Source organism: Globicephala melas, chromosome 2, assembly GCF_963455315.2.
Source record: "Globicephala melas chromosome 2, mGloMel1.2, whole genome shotgun sequence".
In the NCBI taxonomy this organism is placed as follows: Eukaryota; Metazoa; Chordata; class Mammalia; order Artiodactyla; family Delphinidae; genus Globicephala; species Globicephala melas.
The window spans coordinates 3698027-3725075 of record NC_083315.2 but is presented as its reverse complement, the minus strand read 5'-3'; the positions used below and the strand labels follow the sequence as shown (position 1 = coordinate 3725075).

The 27049-nt window shown below is 41.2% G+C and overlaps 1 protein-coding gene across 3 annotated transcripts in view; it reads left to right on the top strand.

The window, feature by feature from the left end:
* EPC1 (enhancer of polycomb homolog 1) overlaps nt 1-27049 on the top strand; it is a 95076-nt gene that overhangs the window by 37563 nt on the left and 30464 nt on the right. The window lies entirely within an intron of this gene.

Below are 27049 nucleotides of genomic sequence, written 5' to 3'. Positions count from 1 at the left end.
TTCAGAATCCCTTCCTGCCGCTGGGGACGGGGGGGGCGGAGAGCCCAAAGGAGGGGCGGGCCCACCAGACAGACACTGGCCCGATGACCTCCGAGGCCTGTCACTCCTGCCGCTCAGGTGTGTAATAATCTGTACAGAGAAGAGCTTTTGTACAGCGCACCTGTTTCAGGACCCAGGAAATGGGCCTTTACGGTTGTTACTGAGCGCCTGAGAACTCTCCCTCCTCTGCAGTGCTTCTCAACACTGCACCAGTCGCTCACCCTCAGAACATTCTGGAAAATGGGGGGGTTTGATTGTCACAGGTTTGGGGGAGGTGCTTTGGGGGACAGAAACAATGCAAGTGCCACCACGCAGAGCACAGCCCGGCAAAACAAAGAATTGCCTGTTTGACTTTTTGACTGTCCCGCAGAACATCCCAGTTGGTGAGATTTCCATTTACAGATTATCTGAGTCAAGAACCTAATTCCATTTTACTTGTAAAGTGTTTTTTGTGTAGTTTTGGTATACGCTAAAATTTCCAGGGCTGCAACTGTATATAAAGTAAGGGAATGTTGTACTTTATGTTGTAGAGAACTTTTGCAGTCACTGTTACCGTTTTGGAAATAGTAATAACTTTATCAACACTGTTAGTGGTATTTGAGTCAACAGTAGTACAGGCCTGCAAAAAGTCTGGTTTTTTAGCTCTCTGTAGACATCTCAGCTTCTGTAGTTACTTCCTTTTGTCTTCCTGGGTACATATCCCAATTATTTACATGTTGAAACACATAGTATTTTATTATAACTTACTTTCCTTTAATTTCCACTTGGTTTTGCAGTTAGATCTTTGGATTGATTATATTAAAACGTGCATAAATAGAAGAGTGGAGTAATTTGAAAAAAGGGAGCATTGGGTCTGACAGGGTTGAAAACAGCTGTTCTGCTGGGTTCAAAACACGAGCTAAGTTGTGGTCTGTGTTACTTACATTTGCCCCAGGTCTCTCTAAGTGTGGTATGAGAATGAAATGAGCCTGTGTAAAGTGTATAGCGTGGTGCTTTACTTACAGTAAGTGCTTGGATCTTTTTTTTTTTTTTTTTTTTTTGCGGTACGCGGGCCTCTCACTGCCGCGGCCTCCCATTGCGGAGCACAGGCTCCGGACGCGCAGGCTCAGCGGCCATGGCTCACGGGCCCAGCCGCTCCGCAGCACGTGGGATCCTCCCGGACCGGGGCACGAACCCGTGTCCCCTGCATCGGCAGGCGGACTCTCAATCACTGCGCCACCAGGGAAGCCCGGATCTTTTTTACTTATTATTTTAGTTTAATTTTTGTCCTTGAAGGATGGAAATGTGTTTTTTAGGTAGGATTTTAAAATTTCAACAGATTTCCATCATAGCAAATGATTTTTGATATGGAGTGTTTTGATAGAGAGTGGGTATGTTTTTTATACGTATCTAGTTGTATTTATGTCAGAATGTGAGATAATAAGCAAGGTATCAAAAAACAAGGTCTTAAGTCGTGTCAAGGAAGTCAACTCAAATGGATTATTTTCTCAACTTAAATACATGCTTGGTTTCCCAGCCTCAAATGTATGAAATGTGTTTCAAAGAATTTGCTGGAAAAAAATGTTTTCTGTACTTTTTAACAGGTTCTGTACATTTTAGTGATTTTTGGTTCTGTTTTTAAAAGATGTTTAAACGTTTTTAATCAATTTTTTTATTGAAGTATAGTCGATTTACAACGTTGTGTTAATTTCTGCTGTACAGCAAAGCAATTCAGTTATATATATGTGTGTGTGCGTATGTGTATATACATAAATATATATATACACACACGTACACACACACATTATTTTTTAAAATATATTCTTTCCCATTATGGTTTATCATAGGATATTGCATATAGTTCTCTGTGCTGTACAGATTTTTAGTTCTGGAGGCTGCTCTTTCACGTACATCCGTGCGTTTGGGTCTAAGAATTTCTGTTAAAAGATTAGGATGTGCTCTAATTCTGAAAGGTTTATAATTGCTTTTTAACCGGTCTCTGTACTCTAGTTTTCAATTTTACGCCCCCCTCAAAGTTGTCAGGATGATATTTTTGAGTCTGGTTGTTATTTTGCTATCTAAAATTCTTAAATTGCTCCTTTTTCTGATAGAATAAAATGCAAAAACCTTTCAGTGGGGTTCCCTGGGCCCTGCAGGATCTGACCGCTGCCTCCATCCCCAGTTTTTCCCCTTTCCCCTCCTTCAGCCCTGTATTCGTTGTATGTTGCTGCATAACAGATTACTCCCAAACTTAGTAGCTTGAAACAACGAACACTTAACTTTCTCACACGGTTTCTGAGGGCTAGGAACCTTAGGAGCAGCTTATGTGGGTGATACTGGCCCCGGATCTTTCACAGAGTCCCAGTAAAGTTGTTGGGACAGCAGCCCAGTAGGGCTGCAGCAGGCTTCCCCCAGAGGAATGGGTCCAAAAGAGAGAGAGAACACACAGTCTTCTGTGACCTAGTTTTGGAAGTTACACGTCGTCACTTCTGTCTCTTGCTGTTGGTCACACAAACCAACCCTGGTAAGTGTAGGGGACGCCTCACACGGCTGTGCATGCCAGGAGACAGGGATCATTGGAGGCTGGCTACCACAGTTGACCACATGCAGAATACTCTCCCTCCCTCCCAAAGCCCCCAAAAGTCTCGTCCCCTTACAGCGTAAGGATCTCATCCAGATTGGTTTCAGGTACAGCTGAGGCGTCTCAAATGTAGTTCATTGCGTATAGCTTCTCAGGTACAAATTCCTCTCAACCTGTGAAGCTAAAGAGACATCTGCTCCCACCCTCTGCCACCACCAGTATACAGTATTGGGTCAGGCTTGGGATAACTGCTATAAAACGTTCCTATTCAAGGGGAGTTCTTGGTCCATAGCATTTCTGAAATCCCGCCAGGCAAATGATGGTAATTCCTTGGCTGAGTGTCAACTCCTGGGTATAATTCACGCAAGCTGTCAGTTTTGCCCTTTGGGCATTCGGTTCACCCTTCCTTTTTCACAAAGGTAGAGCCTAACCTGTTTGCTACTGGGTTTTCTTAACTTGCTTCCTGCCAGCAAAGCCCTTAACTTGTTTTTAGGACTTTGAAGGCCTCTTCTCATTTTGTATTGTCTCTCATCTCCATTAGTTCAAGCTGGTAATGTTTCTGTCTATATAATTCTTTTAAAATCTTTGTGGGTCTTCCATGCGTTGTATTGGTCTTCTATTTAATTTTATTCCATTAGCCAAAAGCCACGCCCATGAACCTCTTTGAGGTAAGCCTTTTACTACCTCGAGCTCCTGCTGAGACAACGCCCTTAAGCTTCCTCACAGCCTTATTGTTTGAGTGAGAGAATCTTTGAAGCACACAGTTCTGTGTAGCAGCCTTTGGTCTGACGGAAGAGTACTCTGAGACACCATCTTGGATCTTTCTGAGGTCTTACAGAGGACTTCCTAGTCACTCCCTCAGCGTAGTTTTTAGGCCGTGTTTGTCTGTCAGAGCCCTGGATTTGATCTTGGGTCAGAATCCATTCCTGAATTTGAGCACCGTCTTCAGTCTGGTGAGACTGCAAATCGTCCAAACCTTCGCGTCCTGGCTCCTCTATAACGGTTCTTCATTTCATCTTCTCATTTTTTACCATATATGGCAGAAGAACAGGGCAGCACTTGCAGCTCTCTGGTGGAAAGCCTCCTTAGCTAAGTCACCCAGTTCATTAGGCAGATTGCCCACTTTTCACACACCTGACGGGGTCGGTGTCAGTAAACCGTCTGCTCCTTCCTGACGGGGATACCCCTTCCTCTGGTTTCCAGTAACGTTCGCCTCACCTTGTGAAACACCGCAGGGCTTTTACTAACAGCTTCTTCGCTGACAGTGTCCTCAGAGACCGGGGCCCAGTGCCAGACCATTCCAACAGCTTAGGGTTGTGTTATTCAGTGAGGACTCTCCGTACTCACGTATGTGCGCGTTGTCCGTTGCTGCATGACAGCTTATCCAGAGTTGCGCCGCTCACGACCGCAAACACTGATCCCGGCTTCTGAGGATCCGGAATCTGGGAGCGACTTTACCGGGTGGCTCTTGTCGGCAGAAGCTGTTGGCGTTGCAGCCATCACCGGGCCTCTCTGTGACTCCCTCCCGTGTGTCCACACAGCCTGACACCTGCACCCCGCCCCCCCCAGCAGGCCAGCCAGGAGCAGGTGCGCGCCCGCCCGACACGGGAGTGCTCTGGGCGTGGCCGCCATCACCTGTGCCACAGCCCTGGGTCACACAGGCCAGCCCTGGTACGTGCGGGAGGGCCGCCCCAGGCTGTGAGCACCAGGGGAAGGTGCCTGCATCGCTTGGAGCCTGGCCGCCCGCCGCGAGCCCGCTGCTCGGTAAGGCGGGCTCCACGCCCTCTCAGCTCTCGTAGCTCCTCTGCCCGCGCGTGCTCGCTCCACCCCCCTGACCCCACGTGCCTTTCCAGGCGCCATGTTTAGTCAGCTTTTCTGAAGCCCTTCTTGAGTTAGCCTCCCCGAGTGACATCACCGGGAGTTTTGGAGAATAAATTCAGTTATATGATTGTTGCTTTCACTGCGCTTGAAGCCCTCTGAAAGCAGAAGCAGTGTTGTATCTCAGAAACTTAACACTGTTCTGGCACAGATGTTTCTTTAATCAGTGTTTATATAGTTCTGGAAAAATCTAGGTACTTTATGATTATCTGCACTCTAAAATGGTGGTCAGTTACCTGCTTTACCTGCCTTTGAGCTTTTGGAGCAGGCTGGTAAAAGTAGGATTTAAGCTATGGCTTTGCATGTTTTTCTCTGCGATCGCGAGGGACATGAGACATTCTAATAATCCAAAATTTTAAGCCAGAGAAAATGTCTTGGCCTTTCCAGTGGTAAGTTTTGTGAAATGCTCTGCTAAAAGCACTTATTTTATATGGTGTTAATGTATCAAATATTTGTAAACTTACACTTACAAAGTATAATGCTAAGTATTGTAGGGTCCACAGACATGTCTTTTCCTTTAAGGAGCTTAGACTTCATATGGTAAATAAACCATAATCTGAGGCAGTCGTTTTAAGTCCTGGTTGTAAAGATCAGAAATGTCTATTTTTACTTTGGGTAAATTTGTACGTTATCACTCAGAGTCTAACAAAACTGTGTAAGCCAACTTCTAACGTTGAGTTCCTGAAAAGTCATCTCTTTTCTCGCCCCCCCCATTTGAAGTAAATATAGGTAGAATCATGCAAAAATCAAAATCAATTATTTTACTGAAAGTTTTTACATTAACATTTTTACATTAAAGATTTTTACATTAAAAGTAAGTTTTTACATTAAAATTCTTTCTGATCTGAAAGTGGCTTGAAAACCAAAATTTTGGTTGCAGTTATGTTTTTATCACTGTCTTTGAATTTTCCTTTTCATCTGTCATAGTGGTATCTTGACACTATTTGTGAAAATTCTGTATGAACTTTTTTTGCCTTAGTGAATTTTTCCTTTGTAATGCAATTCCAATGAAATAAAAGCCATCTTTTTTTTTCTGTCTACCAGGAAATATCAGAATCAATTCCATAAAAATATGTTCCTTGATTCCTTTGTCTTGAGATTTTCTATGCACCACTTTAGAACATCTGTTGAGTTCTACTTTATGTATCGTCTGAACTTTTATGCTGTGATTTTGTGGAATATACCTCAGAAATTCTTCCTATCTTTTTGTAGTGATGAAACATTTTTGTTCTGTTTTTTTGAAGATGGACAGAAGAAAGAAATGCTTGTGGCAGGATTAACTTTTTTTTTTCCCTCATGTTTCTATTTTTAGGGCTAATTTATTTCCATATAAAATTTCTCAGTTGAACCTTAACTCTTATTCATATCTAAAACTGTTTCTCAGGGGTGCCTTATACATTGTATCACTAGCCAGAGGCCAATTTTAAAACTATAATGTCCCTTAATTTCTGGGCCCAGCCATTTTAAGTCCTTCCTGGAATAAATCTTACATTTGAACTTTTAAAATCTGTGATTTCTAAGATTCTGGTCTAGAAAGTTTTCAGTAAGTAGCCTGCCTTACCATGTGGGAAGCAATGGAATATACTATGTGTATCTTTTTAAAGTGTTCCTGGGGTCTGTTGGAGAGGTATCTTGTGATATAAATGTGTTATGCCAGCCATATCATGTTGGTGTCATGCTGTCCTTTCACTCAGTTTAATGTATTTGGGTTTACTGTGAATCAGAGTGGAGAAATTAGAGAACTACGATAAAAGTTCAGAGAGGCTAGCAAGAGTTTAAAATATCTTGAATAAAAATTCCAGTGTAGTGGTATTTAATTCCCTAAAGAGTTCACACGTTATCATCTTCAGTGGCACTTCCCTAATTCAGGGTACTAACATCTCTTGCCTAGGTTTCAGTACCTTCCTAACAGGTCTTCCCAAGAGTACAGTTGCTGCTTCCCTGACATTCTTAGCACAACCAGGGGTCCTTTGAAACCTGAAATCTCATTGTGTCACTTCCTACGAAAGACCTGTAAAGGGTTTCCACTGCTCTTCAAGTGGCTTATCTGTGAGGCCTTACATAATCTGGCCCCTGCCTCCATTTTGTTCCTCCAAAGCCTTCAGGTTCCCTCCAGCAACAGGATCATTCCTCATTTATCCCATGTACCAAAACGTTACTCCCCTGCGGGTTGGCTTAGTGCTCTCCCAGTGATCCCTCACATCTCCTCTCAGGGTCACTTGCTGAGATATCTACCCATTAAGATAGGTCGGTTACATGCTCCCATAGTATCATTCTTAGCAATTTACTTTTGTGAGCTTCCGGTCCATTTATGGAGATGTTTGATTAGTCTTTACCGCATGACTCGGAGCTCCCAGTACCTTTCAGCATTGGAGCTTAATGCCACCATTACTTGTTGAGTGAATGACTGGATTGGCCTATTGCTAATTTATTCATATGTTTCTAGTTCAGTCTATCCCAGAACTGTGTTTAGAGATTAGAACATAACTCACTCTGTAATTTAGAATTCCATGAGGATAATGATGGTTCCATCAAATTCTTGTACCGTGTGATCACTCTGTGATCAGACAAGTCACTTAACGGTAGACCTCATGTTTATCAGTTGTAGAAGGAACCTGACATAGTTGATCTGTAAGTTTGCCTCTGACTCACGTGTTCAGTGGCGTTAAGGGTTTCCCTCCATTTATCAGACAGGGTAGGCAGGGTTGTACTGTGAACACACAGCCGTGAAACCTTAGTGGCATCATAACAAAGATTGGCTTCTAACTGCACTGTCGCCTGGGTTGATTTGGGGGTTCTGTTTTATGTGCCCCCATTCCAGGACCCAGCTGACAGGACAGCCTCCATTCTGAACCTTGCTGGGCACTATACTAGAGGGAAGAGCTCTTGGAGGTCTCCTGTCTTGTATCAGTTACTCACATGCTCTGGCCAGAAGCCAGACACGAGGGTTTCATCACCTCAGCTCACAACTCATTGGCCAGAGCAAGTTACATGGCTCCACCTAACCGTATCTTTGACCAGGAGATACAATTCTGCCATAATGACCAGATGGCAAAGAACAAAAACATTTGGCAAACAGCAGTTAATGACAGACCTGCCCTTCTGGTCAACCAGAGATTTGCATCACTGTCGTTCCCACAGACAAAGTGTACTCATCTCCCCCGCAGTGAACCCAGCCTGAAAGAGACCAGCTAGACAGCATCAAGCTTGGAATATTAGGATTTCCAGGTGATACACATATTTCCCTAGATCAGGTTTGGATGTGCTTCCCTTTGACCTGGAGATCTGTGAGTGAAAATATTATCTGCCCCCCCGCCCCCCATGCAGTTTACTTTGGAAAAACAGAGGCCTGATCAACGCAGTAATGCTCCCCTTTGGACAATGGAAACAGCAGTTCCTGATGCATAGCAACTCAAGACTCCCACCAGGCTGGCTTTATAAGGGTCTCCTATCCCTGGATGTGAGGAATATTCTTACGTAGGTACCAAGTGCAGGCTCCTTGGAGGGGCTCCCAGTCCACTGGTTTGTGTGGCTCTTGGCATTGATACCCAGGAGATGCTTCCTTTCTTTCCATCATCTTCTTAGCCTCATCTGAAGTAGGTATTGGGGGCCAAAGCCCTTCACAGCCTGCTGCCTTCCTCTAGAAGCTAGGAGACCTGAGGGTGCTTTTAAATCAATCTGGGCTGTTGATTTTTGCTTGTTTGTTGGCAGCACAACATTGTAGGCTTGTAACGTGGTTCCGTTTAGCTCAGTGTGCAAGATGGCCTGTCCTCTCAGTTCTTTACAGCTGTCTGTCTGTCTCCTAAATGCTAATCCCAGAAGCCTGTTAGCTTTTGCTGGAAGAGCTGCATCCTTAGTGTCTGTCTCTGTCTCTCTTTTTTCTCTGAGCATTTTGTTCAACTGAAAGCACTTAACTGTGTGTCCAGTTTTATCTGGGTCTCTGCTCTGAGACTCTAATCCATTCGTGTGTTTTAACCGTGGGTATCCGGGCCATACCTTGGTTTGAGAGGACAGGCCATCTTGCACACTGAGCTAAACGGAACCACGTTACAAGCCTACAATGTTGTGCTGCCAACAAACAAGCAAAAATCAACAGCCCAGATGATTTAAAAGTACCCTCAGGTCTCCTAGCTTCTACAGGAAGGGAGCAGGCTGTGAAGGGCTTTGTTAGTCAAAGGCCTTCTTGATTTGTTAATTTACGGGTTGAGTTGAGAAGCACTTTTCAAGCACTGCAAATCCTCAAATATTTGGCCTCTTCTCTTTTATTCCTCCTTACAAACTAGTCAGTTTTTAAAATTTGTTTCTTTCTTGTAATATCAAACAAAGCAACCAACACACCATTTTAATATCCAGGTTTTTTAACCTCTTCTAGAGCTACAAGTTTATTAATTACATGATCTTTCCAAGATCATGGTAACTGACTTTTACCAAATATTTTGTACTACCTACTATGGAATGCCACCCTTTCAGCCTCTTGAGATAGTTTCCTTGCTGCCTGACCCCCAAGCTAATGACATGTATTTTAGTCTTTGTGTTATAATAGTACCCCACTTCTGGGACCAGTTTATGTCAGTCAGGATAGCCAGGTTATGATGAGTGATTACAGACAGTCTCAAAAGTTTAGTTCTTGTTTGTGTCTTGTTTGTTTATCATGGATCAGCTGGGCAACCAAACTAATGCAGCAGAGGTCTCAAACATGGTGACAGGTGGGAGGAGCGCTTTGAAAACGTTGCATCTTCCACCGGCAGTTAAATACTCTGGTCCAGAAGTAACGTGAGTCGCTTTGACTCATAGCTCAATGGCCAGCATTAGTCACCTAGCCCCAGCACCTACAGGAGGCCAGAAACGATTTGGGGACCAAAACTAAAGGCTGTCTATTACACGTTCAGTGTTCACCTTTGAAGATGAAGAAAAGAGGGTATTTATTGTAAATTACATCCTATAACTCCCTGCATTTTTGTCGGTGTGCTGGCTTCTCATGTTTAGAAGACATTTGTGAAGACAGAGGTGTAACTTCAGCAGTTAATTTGCCTTTATAGGGTTTAAAACAAACACACACACACACACACACACGGTAAATTTGGAATTCGTCTTATTAATTGATTCATGTATATAGCTACAGTAAAATAATTTCTATTAATAATTTAAGTTGTTATTATAATTTGCCTGTTAACAATAATAATACCCCAGGGCTTTATGGATATAACTTCATTTAATCCTCAGTGCAACCTGATCAGGTAGGTAGCTTTTTCTGCCCTTTACTAGTAGGAAAAAAGGTTAAATTGGTTTCATTATTTATAGTACAAAGAGCTAATAAGTGGGTGCTGGGTTCTGTGTTAAGAGGTTTCTCTCCATGTCTTATCTCATTTTATCCTTATAATGGCAGTTACCTCATTTCACTAATAAGGAAATTAGAATTTAGAGATGTTAAGTCACAATTAGTAAAGGGCAGGATTGGGATTCTAATCCAGGTTTCTGACATAGAAAAATGTGTGCTCTTAAATAGTATGACTTCTTATATGTCTTTTTTTTTTTTGATAGAGTATTCTTTCCTTTTTTTTTTCTTTTTTGGGCTGTGCCGTGTGCCTTGCAGGATCCCGGTTCCCTGACCAGGGACTGAACCAGGGCCCCCTCCAGCAGTGAAAGCACTGAGTCCGAACCACTGGACCGCCAGGGAATCCCGAGAGCGTATTCTAATAAAGTCAATTTTTTTTTCTGTACAGTATGTTTTATATAAGAAAATAATTTATGGTACCAAATAACATTAAATTAATCAAAATCACTTGAAATTATGAAATATTTATTTTCGTCTATCAATGTGTTTGTTCCTTTAAATAAAGGAGGAGTGAGTTTAAGTGAGGGAAACAAACATTATTAAACAAAAAAGTTTTGAGATTATCAGAGCCCCTTCTATTTTTTAGCCACTCTAGAAGACACAACTTCAGAAATTACACAGGAGTTTTATGGTTTTGGTAAAACCAGGGGACTTGATTTCAGTTAAGAAAAGGAAGGAAATTTTGTAAGATTATTTTTAGCTTTGGTCCTAAGTGAATAATAAGTACAACATATGAACTATCACCTCTTCCCGTACTAACCATGTTATAGTATTTTCCACAATTACCTTAAACTTGGACAAATCTTAGCATTCCTACAAGCCCTAAAGTAGTTTTACATATGTTTTTTTAAACCATTTTTTAAGTTGAAGTATAGTTAATTTAGTTTCAGGTATACAGTAAAGTGATTCCGTTTTGTGTGTATATATATATATAATGCATATACTTTTTCAGATTCATTTTTATTACAGGTTATTACAAGATACTAAATATAATTTCCTGTGCTATACAGTAGGACCTTGTTGTTTATGTATAGTAGTGTGTATATGTTAATCCCAAACTCCTAATTTATCTCTCTCCCCTCTCCGCTATCCCCTTTGGTAACCATAAGTTTGTTTTCTATGTCTGTGAGTCTATTTAAAGTTTTACATTTTTGATGGGTAAAACAGAGTATTAATAAAAGTGTATCAACAGCCGAGTCTTGATTGCTACATTGACTGGTAGGAAACTACAATAGGTAAATCTGTTGTTTTTGATAGAATAACAGGGGATGGTGCAGTGTAGTCTAAACTTGACTTTATTTCAGCCTTCTTAGTTCATCACAGAGTCCTTCGCTCTCTGGAGTGGTAAATCATTTGGTATCCTCTGACTATTTTTATAGTAGATTATATAATAGTACCTAAATAAAGTACTTCTAAAGCCAAGTGAGTCCTTCATAATTTCCTTTTAACTAAAAGCTGATTCCCTTCTTTGAGGGAAACTCATATTACTAATTATTTCTATAAAAAGAAGATTATTTTGGCTCCGCAATTGGTGTATGTGGTGTCGAAGATACAGTAAGCAAAAGTGTTGGAAGTCCAGGGGAAGAAATAACAAATTTTAATGCTTTTTCTATTGCCCATACAGCAAGATAAAACAATACTTACTAGAGAAGACTATACTTTACCCTTTACTATGAACCTCCGTCTTTGTGGGCGATTAAGAGTAGTTAGTTACACAGGGGAGCATATGTACCTGGCCTAGGCTCTCCTGTGACGTAATCTTCCTCCGCTCCATCCTGCATATCCAGGTGCCTGGGTGTTGTCAGCAGTTAAGCTTTATGAGCTGTCATCTAGTAAAGTACTCAGAAGAGAATCCTGCAAGAGAAGTGAGGAAATCTGCCCTTACTTCCCTAACTTACCTGGTTGTAGCTTCCCCACGCTCCTTGTACCCACGATGCTGTCAGTCATTTCTTCAGCTGTTTAAAGTCCTTTCTGCGTCTCTCTTAGTATTCTGAGTCCTCCCCTGAGTACCAACCAGAGCTCAGCCATTCATGGGAAAGGCAAAAGAAGGCAAGAAGGAGGAATTAAACTACAGTAGAAAGACCGTGGGGTTCTGGAGTCAGACCTCAAGCCAAATCCTACTTTCACCACTCGGACAAGTGACTTACCTTACTGAGCTTCACTTTCCCTGCAAAATAGGTATTATAATAATACACCTTCAGAATGAAGATTAAGTGTCTAATGTAGGGTCTAATATAGTGATTTTTTTTACTTAATGAGCTTCCCTCTTTTGTCATGTTCATCGTGTAAATAGCAGAGCGTGCTCTGTGTGTGCCAGTGATCCGCCAGACTGCTGAATCTCAAGCATTAAACAGCGTAAATAACTGTATCTGCATGAAGAGTCTGCAGACTTTCTGTGGACAGTCAGATAGTAAATATTTTAGGCTTTGCAGGCCTTACAGTCTCTGTCACAGCTCTTCTGCTGTTACGGAGCAAAGCAGCCGCGGGCAATATGTAAATGAGCACGTGCGGCTGTGTTCTAATAAAGTATTTACAGAAACAGGTGGTGGGCCAGATTTGCCTCGCCGGCGACAGCTTGCCAAACCCTAGTCTGTATTATTGTCCGTACAAGGGAGACCTATTGCCAGAGATTTCATAGTCTTACATCGTAATACAGCCCTCCTTTTTAAAAATAAATTTAGTAAACTTACCTCACTGTGAGTTGAACAGTGGAGTCAGGAGGTTATATTTCTCCAAACGGATAAAGTCTGTTATTGTAGAAGAGAGTGTTTCCTGTACCACTGTTTAACTGCAACTTTATTTTAATGTTTGCCTTACTCTTTCTGTTTTTTGAATTTTATTTTATTTATTTTTCTATAGCAGGTTCTTATTAGTTAGCTGTTTTATACATATTAGTGTATACATGTCAATCCCAATCTCCCAGTTCATCCCACCACCACCCCTCAACCTTACTTTTTAATACTGAAAATTAAAGGCTTGGTCCCACCAAACATTTATATAAATCACACTAACAGTGGTCAGTACATAATTAGGAAATGTTGACTTCTATATTACTCATTTGGAAAATCATGGTGCATTTCAGCAAATGCAAAACCACTGAGGATGCTTCTGTAAAGAAACTGTTCAACGTTGTCTGTTACTGTCTGTGCGTTTTCCAAAATTATTTAATCACAGAACTCATAGAACAGCTAATTATGTCCCTAGAACTATATTCAGAAGACGGTATTCTGAGGCTCTCTGGTCTCACTGACTTAGGAGATCATGCAGTTACTTAGCAATTCTGGAAGCAGAATTTACATCTCTTGCTCTTGAGTATACAGTCTACTATTTCCCCCCTCACCATTTCGTTCTGCTCTTAGCTTAAAGAAAACAACTATTACAGTTGACCCTTGAACAACATAGGTTTGCACTGTGCAGATCCACTTATACATGGATTTTTTTCTATAAAAACTACACCACTACAGGCCTTCCCTGGCGGTCCAGTTGTTACGACTCTGCGCTCCCATTGCAGGGGGCACGGGTTCGATCCCTGGTCAGAGAACTATGATCCCACATGCCGTGCCGAGTGGCCAAAAAAAGACTACACCACTACAGATCCGTGGTTGGTTGGATCCATGGATGCAGAACCGCAGATGCAGGGAGCCCACTGTAAAGTTATACTCAGATATTCGACTGACGGGGGGGCAGGGTCTATGCTCCTAGCCCCCGAGTTGTTCAAGGGTAGTCAGCTGTATTTGGAAATAATTTCAAACTTACAGAAAAGTTGCAAGAAAAAGAGGAGTACACCCATATATACTGATTGTTACCATCGTGTCCCATTTGCTTTGTTTATGTTTTTCCATACACCCATTCTGTCATACATACACATGCACACGCATGTATTTTTTTTCCCAAACCATTTGAGATTAGTTGCCTATATCATGGCCCTTTACCCCTAAATATTTCAGCAAGTGTTTCATCTTTTATGATGTGGACATTTTTAAAGATTAGAGTCCCTTTGGTTTTTTTTGAATAGGGTGATCCCATTTTGGGTTTGTCTCATGTTTTCTCGGTTACATTCAGGTGTTGCATTACCAGCTAGCACATTATATAAATGATGTTATATTCTCATGGCATCACATTCAGAGGCACATATATCTCTCTGCCCCTCATTGGTAATGTCCTTTTTTTTTTTTTTTTTTTTTTGTGGTACGTGGGCCTCTCACTGTTGTGGCCTCTCCTGTTGCGGAGCACAGGCTGCGGACGCGCAGGCTCAGCGGCCATGGCTCACGGGCCCAGCCGCTCCGCGGCATGTGGGATCTTCCCGGACCGGGGCACGAACCTGCGTCCCCTGCATCGGCAGGCGGACTCTCAACCACTGCGCCACCAGGGAAGCCCCGGTAATGTTCATTTTGATCACCCAGTCAAGGTGTGGCCCAGTGTCTCCACTGTATCTTGCTAGTTTTCCCTTGAATTCGTAAGTAATCTGTGGGAATCTACATCCTTTTGAGAGTCGATGTAGTAAAGTTGATAAGAGCTTATACTCAAGTCACAGCTGGGTTCGAGTCCAGCTAACTCTATGAACACAGGCAAGTTTATGATCTGTGAAATAGGGGAGGTAGTTGCCATCTCTTTGTCTGTCTATTTATGAGCTTTAAATGAAAAAATGAAATAAGAATGTGAAGCTCAGGCCTGGCATGTAATAAATGCTTCGCAAATGTCAGCTATTATTTTAGTTCTGGAAATACGAATTAGTAGGCATAGTAGTAAAGCCTAAGGCTTTATAACCCAAAGCTAAAAAAGACTTCCCGAAGTCATTTCTTCCACGAAGATTAACATTTTATCCAAGATGAATGTGTTTTTAAAGTATCTTCTTACTGAGTTTGTTCTTTGTCTTGGTGTTCTTTCCTACCTGCTGTACCCTGTCCCTTCTGGTATGTGTGAGACAGGTAGTTAAGGGGTGAAACCACTGTCAGGAAATATTCTTTCTGGATTCAGAGTTGTTTGGTTTCCAGTTTCATAAAGATCTTAATTGAACAGACAATTTAAAAATCAGCTGTACCTGTTTTCTGTGTTACTACCACTGTGATAGTCTCCTGTAACTGTCGTCAAAGACTTTCTAAAAGAGGGGTAGACATGCTAGTAGAATTAGAAAGAAATGAGAGAGGTTTAGATGGACTTAAAACACAGGGAGCAGCCTCACATGTAGATATTATTAGAAGGTGCCACTAGGTGCTCCCTGTGGCTGGCGTGTGAAGTTCAGGGTAGAAAGTGGTATGGTGGTGGACTGGCAGAATTAGCTAGAGCTCGACCATCAGGGACCCCATTTTGCCACGCCAGGATCGTAAAGGCAATAGAGAGCCAAGGATTAAGTGTGAGAGTATCGTGATCAGACTTTTTTTTTTGGCCATACCATGTGGCTTGCAGGATCTTAGTTCCCTGACCAGGGATCAAACGTGTGCCCCCTGCAGTGGAGTCTCAGAGTCTTAACCGCTGGACCGCCAGGGAATTCCCCATACTTTTTGAGGAAGACCACTGACGGTAGCTACAGAAGGGAAGTGGAGAATAGTGTGATGCTAGAGGTGAGAAGGCTAGCTGCAGCCTGGATGTGACAGTGGGATGAGAAAGCACTGAATAATTTCTAGACATGAAGGAGAAGTTTATAAGATCTGGTGCCTGATTTGGAAATGGGGACGTAGGAAGCAAAAGGGAGCTGGAAAAATCAAGGCTTCTGCCTGGGTGACTGGATGTACGATGGTGCGATTCACTGAAATTGATAAGACACAAGGAGGAACAGGTTTGGAGAGTCGGCAGATGGGGACGTTGATGTTAACACGAGATATGTCAGTGGAATATAGAGTAAGAGGTCTTTCTACATGTGCCTAACGTTCAACAGAAATCTGTGCTAGAGAGTAAGATTTTGAATTGTGTCATCAGCGTGCAAATGGTAGTTAAAGCCATGATAGTGGATGAAATTGCAAGAGTGAGTATGTGCAGGGCTAAGGACTAAGACTTGGTATAGCATTTGTTTGTATTAGCCTATAGAAACATGTTTAGTTTTCGATAAGTTTAAATTAGATGTTCAGTTTATTCAGTGCTGTTGCTTTAGGGTCTAACCCCCCAAAATGAGAAACATGTTTGTATTTTATTTGACTGCATGGGTTAAAAGGTATTAAATAACGGCAGATGACTAGCTCTCTGGGGTACGTTGGAGGTGCAGAAATCCTCAGCATAAAGATTATAAACAGAAACAAGAGCTTTTTGAGCTGTTTTAACTTTAATTTTTAGGGAAACATTCTGATTAGATTGTAATTTTATGAGAGTAGAAAGAAACTAATTTCAGTCCCTTCCCTTTCACATTGCCAAACATCACACTGGGCAGGCAGACTCTTAATAAGCACAGCACTAACAGCCCACGTCCAAAGGGATGTCAGGGGTACAAATAAGGGACATGAGAAGGTGAGGATCAAAATTAAACTGAAGGGCTTCCCTGGTGGCGCAGTGGTTGAGAGTCCGCCTGCCGATGTAGGGGACACGGGTTCGTGCCCCGGCCCGCGAAGATCCCACATGCCGCGGAGCGGCTGGGCCCATGAGCCATGGCTGCTGAGCCTGCGCGTCCGGAGCCTGTGCTCCGCAACGGGAGAGGCCACAGCAGTGAGAGGCCCGCATACCGCCAAAAAAAAAAAAAGTAAAAAAGTAAACTGAATTTTGCCTAGGGCTGCCTTTCCTGTGCTTCTTAGCAACTTTAAGTCCTGAATATGTTATAAGTACCAAATTGACAAATACTTCACACTGACGAGAAACAAGAAGACTGGACAGTTTTACCCATACCTTAGCAAAGGTCTTCCTTTACTGTTTTATAGTCTAGAAGTAAAATAATTTCAGAGTACTGAGCTTTAAGTGAGAGGAGTAGAGAGTAATAGAATCTTTTACCATTTATTTCTTGTAGAAAATATAAGTATCGAACTGCTCTTTTTCTTGCCAAGTAGTCTAATCTGTCTTCAGCTATTTTAAGTGTTTACCCCGAGTATTTTAAGCACAAAAGCAAAATGCGTTTGTCTTTTTTTATTTTTTGCTTTTATGAAATTTAATCGTATTTTCTTTTAAGGAAGTCCATTCCAAACCAGAACAGTTTGTGGACCTTAAATAACTGTTGTAGGGCTTCCCTGGTGGCTCAGTGGCTGAGAGTCCGCCTGCCGAGGCAGGGGACACGGGTTCGTGCCCCGGTCCGGGAAGATCCCACATGCCGCGGAGAGGCTGGGCCCGTGAGCCATGGCCGCTGAGCCTGCGAGTCCGGAGCCTGTGCTGTGCAGCGGGAGAGGCCACAGCAGTGAGAGGCCCGCGTACCGCAAAAAAAAAAAAAAAAAAAAATTGTTGTAGTTTCACTGGCACATTTGTTCAACAAACATTTATTGTATACTTGTATGTGTTAGGCACAATACTGGATCTGGGGTAGACAAAGCAAAAAAGAATTCCTATCCTTCGTGCATCTTACATTTTGGGGAGAAGAGACAGACGATGAACAAAACAATAAGTAAATTCAGTAGTCTGTGAGGAGGTAAGTGCTACCCAGCAAAATAAAGCAGGGTAGTGGGATAGAACAGGGTTGAGGGGGAGAGATTCCGTATTTTTTGCAACATTTTACTATGAAAAATTTCAAACGTACTGTGAGGTTGCAAGCATTTTATAGTGACCACCCATGTACCCCGTGGCTAGACTCCACCATTAACATTTCACTCTACTTTGCTTTATCACACATCTGTTCATCTCTGCATCCGTCAATCCTTCTTGTTTTGATGCATTTCTAAGTAAATTACAGACATCAGTGCATGTTTCCCTAAATACTTCAGCATACATATCATTAATTAGAGTTCAGCATTTATTTACTGTTTTTTTTCTTCTGAGGTAAAATTTACATGCAAAGAAATTCACAAATACTTGGTGTATATTAGCTGGATTTTGACAAATTCGCCTACTTGTCTAACCCATCCCCCAACAAGATATGGAACTTTACCATCATCCCAGAAAATTCTTTCATTCCCATTCCAGTCAATCCTTGCCCCCAGGCCTCAGAAGCAGCTACTGTTTTTCTTTTTTCTTTCTTTTTTTTTTTTTTACCGTAGATTAATGTTGCTTGTTTTGAAACGTCACATAAATGGACTCAGAGTGTGGACTGTCTTGTGCAGAGCTATTTTCCCTCACCCCAGTGTTTTGGGGACTTGCCCGGGTCATGCCATGCGTAGGTGATTTGTTCCGCTGTGTTGCTGGGTGGTCCTCCGTTGTGTCACCGAACCGCAGTTTGTGCACCAGTCCTGATGATGGACGTTCGGGCTGTTTCCACTTTGGGGCTATTACCAATAATAAAACCGTATGAACATTCTCATTCAGGTCCTTTTGTGGGCTTGCATCCTCATTTCTCCTCGGTAAATACCTAGGGGTGGGATTGCTGGGCCCTGTGCAGCGTGTATGTCTGGTTTCATGAGATCCGCCGCCCCTTTTTCTCACTAACCGTGTCTGAGAGTTGGAGTTGTTCCTCATCCTCAGAGTTGTTCGGTGTGGTCAGCCTTCTCAGTTGTAGCCATTCTGGGGACCGTAGAGTGGAAGAGCTGGTGAAGAATGCTCTGTCTGCAAAGGGGACTTTTGAACCAAGATTTGAAGAAAGTGAGGAAGCGCAAGCCATTCTGAGTTTGACGGAGAGCAAGGAATCTAGTATGACAAGAGCAGAATGGAAGTAAGGGTTGCCTGGGCACAGCAAGGAAGGGGAATGTGCACATCCTGTTGGACCTTGTAAGCAGTTTTAAGAACTTTGGCTTTTATTCTGAGTGAGATGGGAAATAATTGGAATGTCCTAACGGAAGAATGGCATGGTCTGACTTGTATATTAACAGATTACTCTGATTATTGCATGAAGACAGACAGAAATGGAAGCAGGGAAACCAGTCAGAAGGCTGTCGTAATGAGCCAGGCAAGAGCTGGGTGTTCGGATGCAGAACCTGGGAGCCCTTGCTGGAGCACTGTTCCTGAATAGGCATGGCTGTCTGGTTCTCAGGAAAGTCGTCAGGAAGCAGCCGAGAAAGTGATTCGGCTCAGCCCTTCTGTTGTGGTGGCAGTGGAGTCTAGCCCTCCCTGCATAAATGAGCAGGGGTTCAGTAACTTCTTAGGTGGCTTTTTACAAATTAGTCCTCACTTATTTACCCATAAGAAATCTTATACAATATTGTTGCTTTCAATAACCTGTTTTTAATTCAGTAACCCAAAAGGTCTAAATGTGGTCTTAATTGTTGCTATGGCTGACCGTTAAGGCCATTATTTTCTTAAATAAATATACTTAATGAATAAGTTGATATAATTTAATCTTTGTTTAGGAATTTGCCCAGTATAACCTTGAATAACTCTTTCTGGTTTGGTAATATTTATTAGAACTTACTATAGAGCAGGTAGAAATACCTTTTTCATTTTTTTCATTCAATTTAGTCTTATCCTTATTTTTCTATAATGATATTTTTTAGAATACTGGGTACCTGCAATAAAGGAAAACATAGTTCTAGCTGCTAAGTAGATTACAAAGATAATCTTGTTTATCCCTCATCCTTAAAAGAATTGAGAGTCCCCCATACTACAAGAGAATACATCTTTTAAAGGAAAAGATATAAAGGTTAGTTAGACATAGGATCTAATCTTAAGGAGCTTAACATTTTGGAGATCAGTATGTAGACAAATAAATGATTACAGCACGATTTCTTACGTAGAGGATGTAGTGCTGTAAAAGCACAGATAGGGGAAGCAGAGGGAAGATCGTTTTATTTTATTTTTTTTAATAGATCTTTATTGGAGTATAATTACTTCACAATGCTATGTTAGTTTCTGTTGGCAAAGTTAGTTTCTGTTGGCAAAGTTTCTATGGCAAAACGAATTAGCCATATGCATACATATATCCCCGTATCCCCTCCCTCCCACCCTCCCTATGCCACCCCTCTAGGTCGACACAGAGCACCAAGCTGATCTCCCTGTGCTATGCAGCTGCTTCCCACCAGCCGACTATTTTACGTTCAGTAGTGTATATAGGTACATGCCACTCTCACTTCGCCCCAGCTTCGCCCTCCAACCCCATGTCCTCAAGTCCATTTTCTGTGTCTGTCTCTTTATTCCTGTCGTGCCCCTAGGTTCTTCAGAACCTTTTTTTTTTAGATTCCATATATACGTGTTAGCATAGTGTATTTGTTTTTCTCTTTCTGACTTACTTCACTCTGTATGACAGTCTCTGGGTCCATCCACCTCACTACAAATAACTCAATTTCATTTCTTTTTATGGCTGAGTAATATTCCTTTGTATATATGTGCCACATCCTCTTTATTCATTCATCTGTCGATGGACACTTAGGTTGCTTCCATGTCCTGGCTATTGTAAAGAGAGCTGCAGTGAACATTGGGGTGCATGTGTCTTTTTTTTTTTTTTTACAAACCCACAATTTATTGTTATATTGTTGCTTTAAACAGTCACATGCATTTTAAGAAAAGGGAAACAATCTTTTATATTTACCCATAATTTGGTTCTTTGTTCTCTCCTGATAAATCTGTTTCCATCTGCTATTGTTTCCCTTCCATCTGAAGAACTTCCTTTAGCATTTCTTTTTTTTTTTAAATTAATTTATTTATTTTTGGCTGCATTGGGTCTTCATTGCTGCTCACGGGCTTTCTCTAGTAGCGGTGAGCAGGGGCTACTCTTCGTTGTGGTTCGCGGGCTTCTCATTGTGGTGGCTTCTCTTGTGGAGCACGGGCTCTAGGCACGCGGGCTTCAGTAGTTGTGGCGTGTGCATGTGTCTTTTTGAATTATGGTTTCCTCAGGGTATATGCTCAGTAGTGGGATTGCTGGGTCGTCCGGTAGTTCTATTTTTAGTTTTTTAAGGAACCTCCATACTGTTCTCCATAGTGGCTGTATCGGTTTACATTCCCACCAGCAGTGCAAGTGGGAATTGCACTGCAATTACATTCCCTCTTCTCCACACCCTCTCCAGCATTTATTGTTTGTAGATTTTCTGATAATGGCCTTATTGTGGTTTTGATGTGCATTCCTCTAACGATTAATGATGGTGATGGCAGAGGAGGCAAGAGCATACACGGGAGAAAAGACAGCCTCTTCCATAAGTGGGGCTGGGAAGCTGGACAGCTGCCTATAAAAGAATGAAACTAGAGCACTCCCTAACACCAGACACAAAAATAAACTCCAAATGGAGTAAAGACCTAAATGTAAGGCCAGACACTATCAAACTCTTAGAGGAAAACATAGGACAAACACTTTTTGACATAAACCACAGCAAGATCTTTTTTGACCCACCTCCTAGAGAAATGGGAATAAAAACAAAAATAAACAAATGGGACCTAATGAAACTTAAAAGCTTTTACACAGCAAAGGAAACTATAAAGAAGACAAAAAGAAAGATCATTTTAAACCAGACTTTGAAGAACAAGTGGGAATTTCCTTGGGAGTGGGGCTGGCGTATGGTCCATCTGTGTGAGCAAAGGCACACAACAGATGTTTAAGACACAGTACTGTCCCTTCAGATGGGTCTTATCTACCGATACCTAATGTCACTCTTAATCAATAAAAATGATATTTTCTGACTTCTCAAATTTGTGATATGCCCTGTTTATAACCAGTTAACCATTTTGCATTAATTACCAATGTTTTTATCAAAGAGACCATTACCACCTGAAAAGGCAGAAATTTTCTAGGGGTAAGCAAAAATAACAAAGGGGAAAGTAAAAGAAAAAACATTAAGTGCTGGAAAGAAAAGAGGGAAAGACGGGTAAGAAAAAAAAGAGATATGTATATAAAACAAATAATAAAAATAAGTAGCAGAGTGACTTGCTGGACTTAGGGTCTGAGGAGGAAGCTAAGATTCCTGCCTGGGTCTCTGTCTCTAAAGCCCACGCTCTTCCAGTGCGCCCGGTGGGCTGAAGTAACAAAAGTGAATATTTGGAGCCTGCGATTGCAGGGTTCATGGGGACACGAAAGTGCGCCTCTGAACTTTCCGAAGATCATCGTTCAGTCTTTTCTGATCCTCTTCTTTATTGTTCACGTTGCTATGTATAGAAAACATTATCATTACTTGCAGCGCAAGAGGCTTTTAAAGTAAATTGCCTAATCGTAAGTTACGATTCATCTGATTCCATTTTATGTAAGGTTGGCTATCTTAAAATTCTTTAGATTATTTAATAGTATTTACTTTGTTCCCTGTAAGATCAGATTTGAGAGGGTATACCTTTGTTATTTTATGAAAAATGGGAATTGATCCTGGTGTTTTGATGATTAACTCTTAAATTGCACCTGAGCCTAGTTATTATAAATATTCTATGATATAAAGAAACTTTACCCTCCCAGGGTGTCAAGCTAGTAAGTGGTCTTCACACACAGCTACTTCCTTTTCTTAAAATAATCTTTTAACTCCTGTTCTAGCTTAAATGTCACTTGGCACTAGTGAAAGTGATACTGTCCTTGAAATCCCTTTCCTATTTATATTTCCCATTAACACATTGTTCTTTTCCTTCACAGCACTTATCACACTTTACAGTTTATTTTTAGGGCTGTTTTATTAGTGTCTGTCCTCCCTACTACAGTGTCAGGAACCGTGCTATTTTATTTACCATTGTGTTCCCAGGAGAGGCACATAGTGGGCAGTCAGTAAATATGGACTAAGTTAATTAATGAGAAGCTTAAGCCCAGCTGTTCTGCCCTGTATCTCCAGTTGTTGTCCTATACCAGCATTTCCCAAACTGCATTACAAAAGTTCTCCATGAGCTATTAATGGATACTTTCTGAAAAAATGATTCTGTGGTCATAGATTTGGAATGACTGAACCCTCTGTCATGAGCAACCACAGTTTACATTGCCGTGTTAAAAGCTTTCATTCCAAAAGTTTAAAAATTCAACGTTATTTTTTTTTTAACTGTCAAACTCATTATTGGACTACCTATTGATAATTTGAAATTAAGTATTCCAGTGAACACAGTTTGGGAACGCTGGCTTATTCAGTGCTGCAAGTAGATGTATTTAGAAGTTTCATTGACAGATATTATCTTCCAGGAACATCTGGCATTTTATATAATTGTAATTTAGGATCGGATCATCTTAGTTATTTAGTCAAGGCATTCAATAAGTAATTATTGAATTGAATTCATAGCTCATCTTATTCTAATTTATTTCATGTATTACTTGGCTTCACCATTTCACAGCTTCCTACTCAAAGCAAAAATTTCATTTTCACTTATAATTTAATGTTACTTTAATATAATTTAATGTTTTTTTCTTGGAAGTAGATGTATATAGTTTGGGGTTTTAAAAATACGTTCTTTACCTGGAAAGCTGCAAGTGTAATGTTTTACTCTGGAACTAAACCTGACTTAAATGGGAAGGGTTTTACTGAACTAAATAAATTGTGTCTTTCAGAAATTACCTTTGTTTTAGAAAATCATGTAGTGAGATGTACTCAAATATTTTTTGTCAAAAAGAATTACAAAGAATTTTAGAAAATAAGGGAAATAAAATTATAGAAGAGTATTTCAAAATTATATCACCAGGAGGTGATCTGTTAACTGGTGTACATACTTTGAAACTTGACACATATGTGTGCCTGCTTGCATCTGTGTGGTATGTGTGTGTGTGTGTACATACACAGATACCTACATACATATTCATTCAACAGATATTTAAGCACCATGCTTTGTACTCGGCACTGTTTTCGGGTGGTTATTTAGCAGTGAACAAAATAGACAAAAATCCCTGCCCTCACGATGCTTAGATTGCGGGGGGGAGGAAGGGGTGACAACAGTAAACAAACCAAGGATATGACATGTCAGAGGACTGTAAGAGCTTTGGAAAAATATAGCAGTGAGAAGAATAAAGGAGCATAGAGAGAAGGATTGTTACGTGTTCAGCTGCTTTTAGACTTTTTCCTACATTTGTGTGTGTTCAATTATGTCTTTTGCTTTTAAAAAAGATTAAATACAAATATCCTGAACATACAATTTTCAGATCTGTCTTTTTACTTAATAAATTGATGGGTTTTTCCATTTCATTAAATATTATTCTGAACCATTTAAAGGCTATGCATGTTCCATTTTCTAGAATATGGTCCGTTTTCTAGACAGCAGCCAGGCTGATCTTTAAAATCCTTCAGCCACTGTTGCTCTTAGTACAAGGACAAGTCCGTAACATGCCCCATGTCCCTGCATGATTTGACCCTGACCCCCTTTGCACTCTCACCCCCCTGTGCTGCAGCCACACCGGCACCTGTGTGTGGTCTCCTTCCCATCCTCGAGTCTTTGTACACACACAGGGCTACAGTGAATAGGAAGGTGTAAGGCTATAGTTACACACCAGTTGTTGAGGAGTGATTTTTAAGGCTTAGAAGAACATATTTGTTGTATATTGTACATATCTTGGCTCCTTACGTTCCTTATGAGGAAATTTTGTCGAATATTTTATAAAACAAGAAAACACATGGAAGATTTTTTTAAAGCAGTATTTACTATAATATTGATAAAAAGTTTGATTTCATGATTCTAGGAAAATGGATATAAAGATAAGGAAGTCTTTCTACAGAATGCTGTTAACACTAGGAAGAATAGGAATGGTAACAAGCATATGGTAAATCTTCAGCTTCTCTAGTAATGAAAGGTACACATTTGCTACCATGTTTTAGGTAGGTAGTGTGTCTCAGCCATTTTATCTTAACCACAATCCCATATGGTAGGTACACAGTATACATTTATAGGTAATAAAACTTGCTGGTATGAATATCTTGTCCCGAGTCCCAAAGTCATGGAGCTAGTAAACCGTGGAGCCAACCTTCCAATCCAGAGCGCTCCCGATTACAAATCATGTTCTTAAGCACCACACTGCAGTGCCTGTAAAAAATCTAAAGCCCTTAGGGGTCCCATTTCACACCTAGAAAGTCATTTTCATTGTGGTCCATCTAGAGAAGTGAATGAAATAGCCAGGAAATTTCTGAAAAAGAATCATGAGGAGTGGATTTAGTAAACTAGTCAGCACTAGATAATAAAATGTAGTCTGCGGCTGCACTTTGAAAAACACGTTAAATACTAGCAGAGGAGGCAGTTGAGTAGAGGAGGGCAAAAGAACTTGGAAATACTCCCAAGTGCAAGTGGAATTCTGAGAAAGGCACATTTTTAGTCATTAAAATAGGGAATAGGTGATTTTTTTGTTGTTGTTGTTTTTTTGCGCTACGCGGGCCTCTCACTGTTGTGGTCTCTCCCGTTGCGGAGCACAGGCTCCGGACACACAGGCCCAGCGGGCATGGCTCACGGGCCCAGCCGCTCCGCGGCATGTGGGATCTTCCCGGACCGGGGCACGAACCCGCGTCCCCTGCATCGGCAGGCGGACTCTCAACCACTGCGCCACCAGGGAAGCCCGGGAATAGGTGATTTTATGCATGACGTTCCTATACCCTTCGAGATGGCTTGCTGTCTCTCCGTATACAAAAAAATAAACCGTCTCTCACATGTTCACCTACACAGAGAAATGATAATGGATTAAGGACAAAATGCAAATGAAGAATAGTGTGCCTCGCTCCCCCGCTCCCTCCTTGAGTTTGATGTAAGTAGGGGGCATAGGTCACAGAAAATTTCTCTTGCTCTTTGAGGGTATCTGAGAGGAGAAGAGTACACCTGTGATTGATTTCCCCCCTGGGGCTCAGAAGCACCCTGTGTCAGAGGGCACAAGGGCCAGTACACACGCCCATAGGCTGTTCGGAGTCACCCCTCCCCCCCTCACACTTAGTTTCTACCAGCTCCCAGGAGCCACAAGGCAGCCTGAATCAAAGATAAGTTGAGTTATAAAAATGAAAGGTTTTGTTTACACACCCTAGTTTGTGACTATACGATTTATACCTGTTACTAAGGATGACAGAATCATAAAGGAAAAGGTTAATAAATTTGACTAATAGAACTTTCCTGCGTGGAAAAAATCCTCTAAACAAAATCAGAAGTCAAACTTCAGGAAAACAGTTGTCAGTTTTATTACATGGGGGCTAATTTCCTTAATATTGAAAAGGAAAATAATCCACATATTTAAACATCAATGAGAAAAAGAAAAGCAGCACTTTTGAAAATGAACAAACAGCAACACGTAAGGGAAGAAAAACTCATTGTAAAGAAATTAACCTAAAATAAAATGGGTCATTTTAAAATTGAAAAGAGATGTTAAGGAGTTACTGCAAGGAGTGGTAGGAATGTGTGCTGTAACTTCATATACCCTTTGAGCGCTTCCGTCTCTTGTCCTACAGATGCTTTCACGGGCTCACAAAGGTGTCTCATACATATAGTAGTACAGGATTGGTGTTTGCAGCGCTCAGGGAGAAGGATAGGCATTTAAGTTGCTTCCAGGGTTTTTTCCCTATCAGTTCGTGTCTGGTTAAATAAGTTACGGTACATCCACATAGTGGAATACAATGCAGCTGTTGCAAAAATGGTAGTGAAAGTATCAGTATGGAAAAATCTCCGAGGTATGTCAAGGGACCAAAGCCCTAGGGATAAAGCTCTGTATGTTGCGCAGCAGAATCCTAGGTGTGAATTGATATATACGTATATGTAACATTAACAGAGGCTACGTATGAAGACTGGAATTTTTTGTTTTCATACTGTTGGAATGTTTTTCATCCTTCAACTTGTATTTTATATACAGTATTTTAAAAACTAGCTTAAATTTAATGAAATGTTTATCAAAATTCAATGATGATGGGGTGGGTGAGAACAGATATTTCTGTGGCAGCTGGTGAAAATCTTTCTGTGTGGCACCTCAACCAAAGCTTATTTTGAGCACCTGTAACTGCCAAGCATTGTACTAAACATTTAATGCGCATTTAGCTTACTTAAATCTCCAACCATCCGTGGAAGATTCTATTTTTCTTTTCCTGGAGGAAACAGATTTAGAAGAATGAAGTGTCTTGCCAGGAGTCACAACCTCTGGAGCCTTTGCCTTCAATCCCTATACTTTACTACCGTTCAAAAAGGGCTCCAGAAATTCAGAAGAAAGGTTATTACTCGAAACACAGACCAGGTTTGAATCTGTGTCAGCTTCGTGAATGAAAAATGGAGACAATAATCTGTACCCTTCTTTGGAATGATCATATTAGTTGATTTGTATGACATTTATGAAACACTGTATGAATAAGCAATTAGAATCGATAAAATATTTTTTATACAAAGCCTGCTTTCGTCATACAGTACGTTCGAATGTT